The following is an 8,723-nucleotide window of genomic DNA, read 5'->3' on the forward strand; positions in this document are numbered from 1 at the left end:
CATGGAAGAGTTATCAAGTGAAGCAACAAAGACAAGCAAACTATGCCACATCTTCACCCCCAAATATCTATTTTGCAGGAAAAAATGTTGAAAATAATTAGTTTCTGCAAGTGTGTATAAGAAAAAAAAATCTTTAGCAAGGTTAAACAGTAACAAGTCAAACTGTGCTCTGTTTAACAAATGATTTATAAATACATATATTTACTGTAAGAGAGGACTATTGAAACTAAAATTTTCAAAGGTATTTAAATGCATTAATATTGACTCATATTTGACATCAGATGCTACTCTGATGAAGTCAGGAAGTGTAAAACAACTTTAAAAAGTCATGAAATTTAATTTGTTATTTAAAGCTAATCCATAGTTATAAAATGGCTTATTGATCCATTGCATTAGCTCTTGCTATTTTACTGAGAATATTTAAGTTTTGGAATACCATGACCATATTAGTAACACCCTATCTGTTTGGTCATTGGTTAAGACTTGACATCTTCTGTACACAGTGATGTATATGAGTTCACCTAAGGAAAGATTTGTGTGTCTAGTCCTAGCTCTCCAAATAATTTGGAGAATTTAGGAACATGATTTAATAGATACAGTTTCCAGTTTTCTAACTGTAAATGGAGGAGTTGGCAATATATAAGTTATTTTTTAAGCTCAGATCTGAAGCTACTTTGGGGATTTCTCACAATCAAGCTGGATTTCTCACAATTTCAGCCCAATCAAGCTGCCACAGGAAGGGAACATGGATGAGGGAGGCTGAGCACATTCGGATGCTCTATACTGTCTCACATTAAAGCACAACCTTTACCCACTTTATTTTTATTTATTTATTTATTGACCTTTATCCTGCTTGGTGTTCTCTGAGGTTCCTGGATTTGTGCTTTGGTGTCTGACATTGATTTTTTTGGGATTCTCAGTCACTATTGTTTCAAATATTTCTTCTGTTCCTTTTTCTCATCTTCTTCTAGTATTCCCATTACACATATGTTACACTTTATGTAGTTGCCCCACAGTCCTCGGATATTCTGTTCTGCTTTTTACAGTCTTTGTTCTCTTTGCTTTTTGCTTTTTGAGGATTCTAGTGATATATCCTCTAGCTCAGAGATTCTTTCCTCAGCTGTTTCCAGTCAACATTAACCCATCAAAAGCACTGTTCATTTCTAGTATAGTGTTTTTGATCTCTAGCATTTCTTTTGTTTATTTTCTTAGGATTTTTATCTCTCTGCTTACATTGCCCATCTGTCTGGCAACTGTCTACTTTATCGATTAGAGTGCTTAGCACATTAATCATAGTAATTTTAAATGCCTGATCTGATAATTCTAATATCCCTACCCTGTAAGGTTTTGATGATTTCTCTCTCTTCAATTTGTGTTTTTTGCCTTTTACTATACAGGCATACCCTGGAGATATTGCAGGTTCTGTTCCAGAGCACTGCAATAAAGCAAATATTATGATAAAGAAAGTCGCGTGAATTTTTTGGTTTTCTAATGCATATAAAAGTCACGTTTGCATTGTACTGTCTTGCCTCCATGTTGCTGGCTGCTGACTGATCAGAGTGGTGATTGCTGAAGATTGGAGTGGCTGTGGCAGTTTCTTAAGATGACAATGAAGTTTTCCATGTCAATTGACTCTTCCTCTCATGAATAATTTCTCTGTTGCATGCAATGATATTTGACAACATTTTACCCACGGTAGAACTTCTTTCAAAGTTGGAATCCATCCTCTCAGGCTCTGACACTGCTTCGTCAACTAAGTTTACATAATATTCTAAATCCTCTGCTGTCATTTCAACAGTCTTTACAGCATCTTCACCAGGAATAGATTCCATCTCAAGAAACTGCTTTGTTTGCTCATTCATAAGAAGCAACTCCTCATTCCTTAAAGTTTTATCATGAGCTTGCAGCAGTTCAGTCACATCTTCAGGCTCCGCTTCTAATTCTAATTCTCTTGCTATTTCTACCACATCTGCAGTTACTTCATCCACTGAAGTCTGGAACCTCTCAAAGTCATCCATGAGGGTTGGAATCAGCTTCTTCCAAACTGTTAATGTTGATATTTTGAATTCTTCCCATCAATCACAAATGTTCTTAATGACGTATAAGAATGCTGAAGCATTTCCAGAAAGTTTTCAATTGACTTTTCCCAGATCCATCAAAGGAATCATTATCTATGGCAGATATAGCCTTATGAAATGTATTTCTTAAATCATAAAGTTTGAAAAAAAATGACTCCTTGGGCTTCCCTGGTGGCGCAGTGGTTGAGAGTCTGCCTGCCGATGCCGGGACACGGGTTCATGCCCCGGTCCGGGAGGATCCCACATGCCGCGGAGGGGCTGGGCCCATGAGCCATGACCGCTGAGCCTGCGAGTCCGGAGCCTGTGCTCCACAACGGAAGAGGCCACAATAGTGAGCGGCCCGCGTAGGGGAAAAAAAAAAACAAAACAGACTCCTTGATCCATGGGCAGCAGATGGATGCTGTGTGAGCAGACATGAAAACAACATTAATCTCATTGTACATCTCCACCAGTGCTCTTGGGTGATCAACAGTAATATTTTGAAAGGAATCTTTTTTTCTGCGCAGTAAGTCTCAATAGTGGACTTAAAATATTCAGTAAACTATAATGTAAACACATGTGCTGTCATACAGGCTTTGTTGTTCCACTGATAGAGCACAGGCAGAGTAGATTTAGCATAATTTTTAAGGGCCCTAGGACTTTAAATGTGGTAAATAAACATTGGCTTCAACTTAAAGTCACCAGCTGCATTAGCCACTAACAAGAGGTTCAGCCTGTTCCTTGAAGCTTTGAAGCCAGCCATTGACTTCTCTTCTCTAGCTATGAAAGTCCTAGATGGCATCTTCTTCCAGTATAAGGTTGTTTTGTCTACACTGAAAATCTGTTGTTTAGCATAGCCACCTTCATTAATTATCTTAGCTAGATCTTCTGGATAACTTGCAGTTTCTATATCAGCACTTGGCTCCCTCACCTTGCACTTTCACGTTACGGAGGTGGCTTCTTTCCTTAAACCTCATGAATCAACCTCTGCCAGCTTCAATGTTCTCTGCCATAGCTTTCTCACTTTTCTCAGCCTTCATAGAATTGGAGAGAGTTAAGGCCTTGATCTAGATTAGGTTTTTGGCTTAAGGGAATGTTGTGACTGGTTTGATATTCTATGGAGATCACTTAAACTTTCTTCATATCAGTAATAAGGCTGTTTCACTTTCTTATCTTTCATGTGTTCATTGGAATAGCACTTTTAGTTTCCTTCAAAACCCTTTACTTTGCATTCACAACTTGGCTAACTGATGTAAGAGGCCTAGCTCTTGGCCTGTCTTGGCTTTCTACATGCCTTCCTCACTAACCTTAATAATTTCTAACTTTTGATTTAAAGTGAGAAGCATGCGGTTACTTGAATACTTAGAGGCCATTATAGAGTTAAAATGGACCTAATTTCAATATTGTTGAATCTCAGGGAATAGGAAGGCCAGAGGAGAAGGAAAGAGATGAGGGGATGGGTCAGTGGAACAGTCAGAATATACACAACATTTATGGATTACGTTTTCTGTCTTATATGGATGAGGTTCATGGTGCCTCAAAACAATCATAATTGTAATATGAAAGACCACCGATCACAGATCACCATAACAAATAAAATAATAATGAAAAAGTTTGAAATACAGGCATACCTTGTTTTATTACACTTTATTGTCCTTTTTGCAGATATTGTGGTTTTTACAAAATGAAGGTTTGTGGCAACCCCAAGTCTAGCATAACTGTCGGCACCATATTTCCAACAGCATTATTTTTTAATTAAGGTATGCATGTTGTTTTTTAGAAATAATAGTGTTGCACTCTTAATAAAATACAGCATATTGTAAATATAACTTTTTTAAAATTAATTAATTTATTTTGGCTGCGTTGGATCTTCGTTGCTGCACATGGGCTTCTCATTGCGGTGGCTTCTCTTGTTGCGGATCACAGGCTCTAGGCATATGGGCTTCAGTATTTGTGGCGCACGGGCTTAGTTGCTCCGTGGCTCGTGGGATCTTCCCAGACCAGGGCTTGAACCCGTGTCCCCTGCATTGGCAGGTGGATTCTTAACCACTGCGCCACCAGGGAAGTCCCTAAATATAACTTTTATATGCACTAGGAAACCAAAAAATTCCTATGACTAGCTTTAACGTGATACTCACTTTATTGGGGTGATCTGGAACCAAACCTACAATATCTCCAAGGTATGCCTTTATTACAAGAGTTAACAAAATGTGCAAAGAGACTTAAAGTGAACAAATGTTGTTGGAAAAACAGTGCCAATGGACTTGCTAGATGCTGGGATGTCACAAACTTTCAATTTGTAAAAAAATCAGTATTTGCAAAGCACAATAAAGTAAAGCGCAATAAAACGAGGTATGCCTGTCCCTGTAATTTTGTTTCTTGATAGCAGAATATGATTTACTGTGTAAAAGGACTATTGTAAATAGGCTTTTGTAATGGGGTGAGGTGTGAGCGGAGGGGAAGAATGCTATAGTCCTGTGATTAGGCCTGAATCTTTTAGTGAGCCTGTGCCTCTGGACTGTGAACTTCACAAATGTTTCTCAGGTTTTTTTTTTTTCCTCCCCACTTGGGTGGGACAGGATGGCTAGAGCTGGCTGGAGTTGGACAGTTCCATTCTCTCAGGTTAGGCTCTGACAATACCCTAGCAGTTATGGCTTTTGTTAACTAATTTCTCCTGAGGTCAGGCCTTGCTAAGAACAGAGTACTCTACCTTATTTTAAAAGTTTCCTTTCCCCTCCTTCTGCTAAAAGGATGACGGAATTTTTCTCCAATATTTACTGTCGGAACCTAGTTGAGTTCCTGAAGGTAAATCTTGCAATATTGTGGGACTCCCTTATTATTGGGTACCCTTGGAGTTTTTAACTCTCAGAGTGGTCCACACAGAGCCTCCAGCAATAAGGAAATTACAGTCCAGCTTTTTCTACCTTGGACCTTGTTCCTCAGCTGTTTCTGCTCCTGAATCTCGACTCAGATAAGTTGTTCTGTGTTTGCCTGTCTTTCCAGTCTTGGAGCCAGTGTCTTGCCCTGTGTCCGCCCCTCTTACAAATCCAGGAAGAGTTGTTGATTTTTCTGTCTGTTCAGCCTTTTTATTGTTTTTAGGACAGAGTGGGGGCTTACACGTTCCTTACCTGGGAACAGGAGCTGGAAGTCCCTTTTCTCCACTCTGCAAGTTGGGCTTCAATTTCTCCAAAGAAATATTTCTGCTGAAAACAATCAGTGATGAAAATGTTCTAAAATTGACTGTAGTGATGGCTGCACATGTCTGGAAAACTACTAAAAACCATTAAACTGTACACTTTAAATATATGAATTGTATGGTATGTGAATTGTATACCAATAAAGTCCTTAAAAAAATTGTTTGAAAACCTTTCTCTTCAGTGAACATTTTGAACTCTTCTACCACTAACGTTTTTTTATTCAATATTAGTCATTTGGTTATAGCAACTTTTGAGGAGAAGATGATAAATGAACTTATGATAACCATAAGAAGATGTATGATCTTTGGATGAAAGAATAAATATTCATGCAGTCTATTATACTGAGCCTGCCTAAGCATCTCCTATCCCTAGCTACACAATGCAGTTCTTTGCCCCAGCACATCATGTCCTCAATCAGAAGCTTACCTTCAACCAGTGCATCCCTCCCCATTCTTCAGGTCCCCGTTTGTAAACCATCCTCCTCCATAACACCGACCTCTATGAATTCATCATTCACTTTAGCATATGCACCGATGTTCTCACAATTATGCGATTACACATCCAAATCAGTAAAATATTGTTTTCACTCCAGTAAGTGTATATTTATTTATGTAAAAATTATTTTTACCTTCTGTACTAGCTACAGTAGAAAATTAGAAGCTACATTTCTGAGAGACGACTTAATATTTTGAAAATTTTAGCCCATTTCCTATTGGATCTAACTGGATTATGATTTACTCTGTGATTTGGTATATAGTAGGCTTTTATCAGATGTATAAAACGTGTCAACTCTGTTCTTTCCTATTCTTTCACCTGTGTGTATATAACTAGAATTATCCTTGATCCAAAATGTCTTTGGAAATTTTTTTTCATGTCTCTTGTCCATAGTATAGTGGGTTTTGTTTCTTTGCTTGTTTGTTTTGTTTTAGTTTAATTTGGAAATGGCCATGAATCTCAAAGTACTGAGGAAAAGGAAAAGTGAGAGCATCCCACACCCTCTCTACTCTTCCCTTAGATTAACTCACATATGATAGCTGTCATGTTACAGTATTGGCAAAATTCACAGTATTATTAAAGCTTAACTTCTTTGTTAGCAAACACATTTTTTATAACACTTTCTCTGTCACAACACATTGTTTTTTGTACGCCCTGGAGTCCAAGAACCCTACTTTGCATCCCTCTTGTTATTACTTTCTACCAATATACACATCTCTTTATTCTTATTGTTTTAGTAATTGTTTTATATGTGCAGCTCACCTTTGACCTGTAGACAAAAGGTGGTTTACTAACTACACTGATGGTCTAGTGAGCTTCTCATTTTTCCTAAGCAAATTTAAGCCTGATCATGACATAGCTGCCCATTTGGTAAGGCCTGTGGGTATGTAGTTAATGATCATACAATATTGGTGCACTTAATCTACTCAGTTCATGAGTATTCCTTTGAACACAGTGCCAGACAAGACGTCTTGAAAGAGTCATTGACAGAAATAATATTTTTGGATGGTTTTCTAAAGGAAGCACAATTCATCATTTCACATGTAATAATAACCATTATTTTTGCTGTTTTATGCCAAATTCTAAGCCAAGCATATCTCATTTAATTCCTAGAACACCCCTAATAAGTAGAACCTATTATTATTCTTATTTTTAGGCTACAGACATGCAGGCTCAGTGGCCATGGCCCACGGGCCCAGCCGCTCCGCAACATGTGGGATCCTCCCAGACCGGGGCACGAACCCGCGTCCCCTGATTGGCAAGCAGACTCTCAACCACTGCGCCACCAGGGAAGCCCCTATTCTTATTTTTAAAACTAAAAGCAACAACAAAACACCAAAAACCTTTGGTTTCTAACCCCTTACTCTCTGCTCTGTGCCAAGGGATCTGCTGAAAGTAGATGCTGAGTTTTCCCCCCTTAAATCTACTTAGTTCTGTATTTATTATCAGTATTTTTCTAGATAATGTTTATCACACTAAATATTTGATCCAAAGCATGTGTACCCAAGGGGAAATTCCTGTTCCCTTAAAGCCCTGGAAGTAGAGCAGTTGAGCTTCTCTTAGGCCACAGCCCATCTTGGTTGTGTAGTTGTTCTAATTTTACAACCATTTTATAGCATGTAATTGATCCCATTTCCTTCTCTTTGTGATCTCTGCTAGAAATGTCAGTGTGAATTTTCATGTCATACCAAGAAAATAGACAGGCAATAAAGGCATGCAACTTATTGTTCAAACCTCCCTCTTGATCTTCATCTTCTTTTTCTCTTTGTTCTACTTGATGTCATCTTTTAATTTCTTTGTTCATCTTGATGTCATCTTTTTCTTTTGCTCTTTTGATGTCATCTTTTAAGTTTTTACTTCATCGTGAATTAAATATATTTCTAAAATAGCATTATAACATTGTTTGGAATAACACATGATATGCATACATATTTCTGTCAAGATATTAGATAAAATCCCATTTAAACAGTTACCTCTGACATATGGTTGTTATTTTTTCACCATTTCCCCATGAAAATTGTAATTGCATAATATGGGACCTTATAGCACATTTTAAATTTTTGTATAAATTACAGTAGGCAATGGATTATGTTATTTAAATTTCCTAGGTAAATGTTGTCTCTAATTTCTATGTTTTTCTATGCTACACTTTCCCAACAAATAAAAATAAACCTTTATTGCCTTTTTTTCTGATTATAAAACTAGTAGATAAATAGTGGAAAGTATAAAGAACAAAGTGACAATAATTATAGTATATTTAATTTACATATAGCTAACATGCTCACCCAGTGATTTTCTGTGTGTATGCATATATGTATATGTATATACACACATGAACATATACATACACTTTTATATCTGCACTGATACCTTTTTAAATTTCTACAGTTTATAGTACAATTGCTGTTTCTTTAGGAATCATCAATTAACCCTGAGATTGTGAAGAGACACCAATCTTTCCTTATAAATAATAGTATATCTTCCTATCACATTTCTAGTTTGGTCAAGACCAGAACACCTACTCAGGAAGGAGGAAGGAAGGATGAGGGCAGGGAGGAAGTTATGCATTTTTACAAGGGATCTGTTATGTAATTTTCTCTGACAGATACAACACTGTGTCTTCTAGAATTTTGCAAGAAAGACATTTAGCCCAGTCAGCACTGCTGTAAATTTCTAAACATCAGCTAGACAGAATTGAATTCAGTCTTTTATGTGCCTTGGGATACATCCAATACATTTCAGATTTTCCTCAGAAATCCTGCTGACTTGGAGCAGGTGTGTCTTAAAATAACAAGAACTCATCAAGGCATGATTATTATCATTCTGATGGCTTCATCTTGATTCCTTCCTGTTGTGCACACCTGGTCACATAAGCACTGTGCACTCTTTGGAGCGTGCAACAGGCAACCCCAGAGAAAGGTAGTTTTTTGTTTTGTTGCAAATGAAAAGAGATCATTGTATTAACAACTGCTGA

At 37.4% G+C, this 8,723-nt stretch overlaps 1 pseudogene; it reads right to left on the reverse strand.

Moving 5' to 3' along the window:
* Window positions 1–1,504: 1,504 nt before the first annotated feature.
* On the reverse strand, window positions 1,505–3,430 carry LOC136123209 (tigger transposable element-derived protein 1-like; annotated as a pseudogene).
* Window positions 3,431–8,723: the final 5,293 nt, after the last annotated feature.

The sequence above is a fragment of the Phocoena phocoena genome, chromosome 5 (assembly GCF_963924675.1).
Source record: "Phocoena phocoena chromosome 5, mPhoPho1.1, whole genome shotgun sequence".
In the NCBI taxonomy this organism is placed as follows: domain Eukaryota; kingdom Metazoa; phylum Chordata; class Mammalia; order Artiodactyla; family Phocoenidae; genus Phocoena; species Phocoena phocoena.